This window comes from Austrofundulus limnaeus, unplaced genomic scaffold (genome assembly GCF_001266775.1).
Source record: "Austrofundulus limnaeus strain Quisiro unplaced genomic scaffold, Austrofundulus_limnaeus-1.0 Scaffold63, whole genome shotgun sequence".
NCBI classification, from domain to species: Eukaryota; Metazoa; Chordata; class Actinopteri; order Cyprinodontiformes; family Rivulidae; genus Austrofundulus; species Austrofundulus limnaeus.
Genome location: NW_013952465.1, coordinates 603,435 through 609,796, shown reverse-complemented (window position 1 = coordinate 609,796; position 6,362 = coordinate 603,435).

Here is a 6,362-nt window from a genome sequence, read left to right as displayed (position 1 = left end):
TTTCCCCACACGGGACAATAAAATTCTATTCTATTCTATTCTATTCTATTCTATTCTATTCTATTCTATTCTATTCTATTCTGTTGTTTAATTTCAGACATGTTTACCACAGATCTGGTCCATTCTGAGATTCAGGAAATGGTCCGCACTGACATAATTAGAAATTAAATCAGAATTAAATAAATGGACCAATAAATAAATAAATGCACTTAAAATGCACCAAAAGATAATTTTACTTCATTTGCCTCAAATTTAGTTTAAAGCATAAGCACAGGTAAGTGTTTTCCTTCCTGCCCACACCCCATGTGCATAATGAGGCAAAGCTGGAACAATAAATATGAAGGTCAACTAAATTATAAAACATAAGGTAAAGTTCTCCTTTTTTTAACTTAATTGGTGCTTTTTAAGTGTATTTTTTATTTAATGGTCCATTTATATATTAGTGCTTTTATTTCTAATTTTGTCAGATTCAGTCCTCCATACATGTAACCCCACACAGCTTCAGAGTCAAGTCCCACCCCGGATATGATGTCACGATAAACAAGGAAGTAAACACTTCTTAAAATGTCAACCATGTGTTTATACTGTTGTGTCAAGGCACATATTAAGATAGACTTTTATATTCTGTGTTTAAAGTAAAYGATTACAGTAGATCACAAAATAAATATGTAAAATTTAAATCATCAGTCACAAAATATTCTTCAAATTGTTATTACTTGCTTTAATAACTTGCTTTGGGCCAAAACACAGTCTGGAAACAGATTCATCCAAGCTGTTTACTGTTATTATTATTGTTAGTTTTATTTTTTAATTTTTTCTGAGGCAGTTGAAGTTTCGACGGAAAAGGTCAGTCATTTCTGGACCTCAAACCATGTTTTTACCCAAGTGACTTCAGAGATTTCTTTTGGTAATCTGAGTCAGATGAATCCTTTAGTTTGCTCAATAAACTATTTATTTTTTAAGATAAATGAAACGTTCTGGGACTAACTTTAGAACAGTGGCTTCTAACCTGGGGGGCTCAGAGAGCCAGATCCACAGGGTTTATTTATTCGCTTCATATTTTTATTGTTTTGATAAAGAGATAAAGGTTGAACGCATCTTTGGGAGAGGTGGGGAGAAAGGGGAGCTTTGAGGAAGATTGGGTTTAATACAGTCTATATTTTCAAAGCACCATTACACCTTTTGATGTTGGGCATATTGGGGTGTTTGAAGGACTTTTTAGCAGTGTGAATAATCAGGTCCTGTGGTTAACATGAGTCCCCTCTATTGCTAGTTTTTACTTTGTTATCCCTTGTTTGACATCCTATAATGAGACATCACTTCTAGTGAGAGAGGTACATTTTACCTCTCAACCCACATGAACAGAAACAAGCCTCCTCTAAGGATCTTTGGGGATCATTTTGCTTTGCCTGCATATTGTCAGAGGAGATTTTGTTGCCAAGAAACAATCCAGAACATGTTGTAAACCGTTTGTCTCCGGTTTGGTCTGTGAAATACATCAAAGACGTAACGCACGAATAAGAAATATAGCTCCGCTTCAGCTTGAGAGTAAAATTACAGGTGCTTCACTGGAGTGGATGTTTACCATGTGGTTGTGACATGTGCCGGTGGATGGTGTTGGTGTGTGTGTGGTGGTGGGGTGGGGTGATGATGTCACTCGCAGGAGATCTTCTTTTGTGGTGTCAGCCAATGAGTGAGCTGTGGGAAAAGGAGGAAACCGTGAGGCACGCTGCTGTCAGGCAGAGGAGAGCAGGCTGGCAGGAGAAGGGGTTTCTAAAGTGACGGCGGAGGCATTAGCCTCTCTGAAAAGCTCCTGGCCCTGTTCCAGTGATTGTAAGCTCTAAACTCCTTACTTCCTCCTGCATTCTGTGTTTCAGCCTTTACACCCCCGCTTTAATCTTGCAAACAATAACTGGACGTGTGAAGTCATAGTACAGTATTTCTGAGCTTTTTACAAAAAGATGCGTTCAAATACTTATATGTGTATTTCATATGTATGTTTTTGAATTATTTATATTTAGATCAATATTAGATCAGATATAAAAAAAAGAAATTACTCATTCATATAAAGTTTCACTGTTGCAGTCATCATTTTCTTTTTACTACGACTTGTGCACTTCCATGGTTCACCACTAGAGGGAGACGTAAAAAGAATATTTGAGGGATGGAAGGGAAATGTGGTGGTCATGTGAGGGTAAACCTTAAATAAACGGTTTTGTCCAGTCAGAAATAAACGGTTTTGTCCAGTCAGCTGAGAGCCTCCCAGCAAAATATGGCAGCTCCATAGCAAAAACAACACAATAACAACACTGTGCTCAATATAATTTAGAAAGTAATCAAAAAACGTACAATATCATTAAAGACTCAGCTTTCCTGTTAGAGTTCAAGATCATCTCATGTTGAGAAATGACAAACTGTAGCTGTTTTGGTCAAACTTTGAAAACAATACAATCTCAGGTGAAGCTGTGAGCTCTTGTGCTTCAGGGTACGTCTTGTGAGTCACACATATATCTTAAATTCAAAATCTTTAAAATTGAGTTGTTGCTGYTGTTGTGTGAGCTAAGGTTGACAAGCAGCGGTGCGGTGGTCATATGAACAAGGTTGTCTCCTAAAGTTAATCAGTTGCAGAGCCAATGGTGACATCCGGAGAGTTTWATTTAAATCTGTAAAGTGGTTTATGAGATATATAGCTCTTCAGATCATTTCAGCAGGGTTTCCTTCCAGATATGTTTTTTTTAGCTATGACCTTCCCTTAACTTCTCAAAAATGAATAAATAAAAAAATAAAACCAACAGCACCAAAACTGCGTTTGATTGTAATTCAGTGCAGCTGTGAAACAATGCAACCGAGGTTAAAAAAAAAGGAGACAAATTTTAGATCCTCTCTAAAAATTATTTGGAGGAAAAAGGTGCAACTTGTGTCATATCTATAAATCATGTACAGTAAAGAAGACGGGCCCTACCCCCAGTGGTTAAGAGAACCCATAAAAACTGAGGCCTGGAATAGTTCTGAGCTGAAGGGGTGTCCCCACTGATTACAGAGGCTCACATTTCCCAGGACAGCTTCTCGGTGTATGAGGAGGACGCTGCAGTGATGGAGCAGACCGGGGCAGAGCCTTCACAAGGAGAAAGCTAAAATTAGGAATATTGTTGTCAGTTTTCAAAGCACATGCCTTCCATACCATAGATCTGTGGTGGTCTGACATACTTACATAATATACTGTGTGTGTGGTGAAACAAGGGACTGGCTAAAAACATTTTTATTATCGAACTCAGTTCAACTGGAGAATCAAATATTCTCTGTAGAAATGCAGTCTGAATGCAGAATGACTCTGACGATGAAATTAGTTGAAGCAACTAAAACTGAGTTGTAATTTAAGCAGGTCGAAAAAAAACCTGAAACTTGCTAAAAATAAAAAACAAAAAATAAAGTAAAATATACACTCACCGGCCACTTTATTAGGTACACCACGCTAGTAACGGGTTGGACCCCCTTTTGCCTTCAGAACTGCCTCAATTCTTSGTGGCATAGATTCAACAAGGTGCTGGAAGCATTCCTCAGAGATTTTGGTCCATATTGACATGATGGCATCACACAGTTGCMGCAGATTTGTCGGCTGCACATCCATGATGCGAATCTCCCGTTCCACCACATCCCAAAGATGCTCTATTGGATTGAGATCTGGTGACTGTGGAGGCCATTTGAGTACAGTGAACTCATTGTCATGATCAAGAAACCAGTCTGAGATGATTCCAGCTTTATGACATGGCGCATTATCCTGCTGAAAGTAGCCATCAGATGTTGGGTACATTGTGGTCATAAAGGGATGGACATGGTCAGCAACAATACTCAGGTAGGCTGTGGCGTTGCAACGATGCTCAATTGGTACCAAGGGGTCCAAAGAGTGCCAAGAAAAGATTCCCCACACCATGACACCACCACCACCAGCCTGAACCGTTGATACAAGGCAGGATGGATCCATGCTTTCATGTTGTTGACGCCAAATTCTGACCCTACCATCCGAATGTCGCAGCAGAAATCGAGACTCATCAGACCAGGCAACGTTTTTCCAATCTTCTCTTGTCCAATTTCGATGAGCTTGTGCAAATTGTAGCCTCAGTTTCCTGTTCTTAGCTGAAAGGAGTGGCACCCGGTGTGGTCTTCTGCTGCTGAAGCCCATCTGCCTCAAAGTTCGACGTACTGTGCGTTCAGAGATGCTCTTCTTCCTACCTTGGTTGTAACGGGTGGTTATTTGAGTCACTGTTGCCTTTCTATCAGCTCGAACCAGTCTGCCCATTCTCCTCTGACCTCTGGCATCAACAAGGCATTTCCGCCCACAGGACTGCCGCTCACTGGATGTTTTTTCTTTTTCGGACCATTCTCTGTAAACCCTAGAGATGGTTGTGCGTGAAAATCCCAGTAGATCAGCAGTTTCTGAAATACTCAGACCAGCCCTTCTGGCACCAACAACCATGCCACGTTCAAAGGTACTCAAATCACCTTTCTTCCCCATACTGATGCTCGGTTTGAACTGCAGGAGATTGTCTTGACTATGTCTACATGCCTAAATGCACTGAGTTGCCGCCATGTGATTGGCTGATTAGAAATTAAGTGTTAACGAGCAGTTGGACAGGTGTACCTAATAAAGTGGCCGGTGAGTGTAGATAAACAGTAGCTACTTGTTTTAGAATAGTAGCTACGAGCTATGATCAAAAACAGTACAATAGCAAAAAATATAGTGAAAACAGCTAAAAACTAAAACTAGCAAAAACAATGGCTAAAAGCAAAGCACACCTTTTAGCACAATGCTAAAAGCTAAGTAACCAATATCAATGGGTATAATAGGAGCTAGAGGTCAAAACAAGCAAAATAATTGCTCATTTGAAAAACAGTAGCTTAAAGCTAAAATTAGCAAAACAATAGGTAAATGTGAGTACCGGCAAACCAATAGCTTCATGTTTTAGAATAGTAGTTTTAACAAAATAAAAAAACAGCWAAATAGATGCCAAAAGCTAACATTATTAAAACAATAGTTGAAAATAGCTAAAAGTTAAAACTAGCAAAAACAATGATTAAAAGTAAAACACAGCTAAAGAAATGCTAAAAGTAGCCAATTAATAGCCAAAACATAAATGAGTATACATAATAGGAGCTAAAAGTCAAAATAAGTAAAACAACTCCCAAAATAAAATAAAAAAATTGGAAAAACTTTAGCTTGAAGCTAAAATAAACTAAACAGTAGATAAATGTACAGACCAGTAAAACTAATTGTTTTAGCTAAAAAGGGTAACTTTATTAAAACAATAGCTAAAATAGCTAAATGCTAACTGGCTAAACAACAGCTACAAGTGAAAACTCTGTTTTTCAAATATTTGAAGAGTTCATTTATTTCAGAGAGATGAAATTAAGTTCAATGGTTTAATAGTATAAAAGTTATAAAAACCAAAAGTCATAGCTGTAATGTCGTGAACAAATTAAAATTATTGATCCTTTGTCTTTGTGTCCCACTGTTAAAAATACAGATCAGGCGTATGGACTGTGCCGTCCCAGTGCCATAAATCGACTCTACTTTCACTGTGGTGAGGAGTCGTGAGCGACAAAGAGCACGTCAGAGGCTGAGACGGGAGATCAGTGAGGGCTGTGACACTGAGATGGCTGCCAGGCTCTGTCACAATGTGTGCTCTGAGCTGCAGTCTGTGTTGAGCCTTTTTAAGAAACACTTACACATCGACGCGTGCCTGAAACTCTTTATCAGCTCCTTAGAATGCCAACTTTTTATAGCACATTTCAGGTTATTTTTATTGCTGCCTCTGGAAGGAAAAGGTGGACGGTAATGTTTTTGCCTGTGTYCATTAGCAAAATAACTCCTAAACTGCGCCAACTAACTTTAAATACAAACAAATAAACATAAAAAGGCAAAATCTCAGTGAAATTCACCTAAAATTTGATGTTTTAGTAGCTTTGATTCCCAACACAGATTCGAAACACTAAACTCTTACCAATAACTCCTGTACTGTAATGAATGAAACTGGCAAAATGCAATCACAGGATGTACAAGCTAATTTCATTTTTAAACAATTTATTATTTTAATGGAAAATGCTTGAGAAAAATCCAACAAACTCCACAGCTTGTACAGGACCATTTATTTATTAATTATGTTTGGATTGTTTCCAATTTATCTGGTTTTAAAGTTTCTATCATTCATCCATGTCTTGTGCTGCTGAGCTAATGTTTCAATAAATAGCTAATTGTTTATTCAATTAGGCTGGTTAAAAACACGAACCACTTACCTAAACCTTAAGCTTATCATTTAAATGTGTGTGTGTGTGTGTGTGTGTGTGTGTGTGTGTGTGTGTGTGTG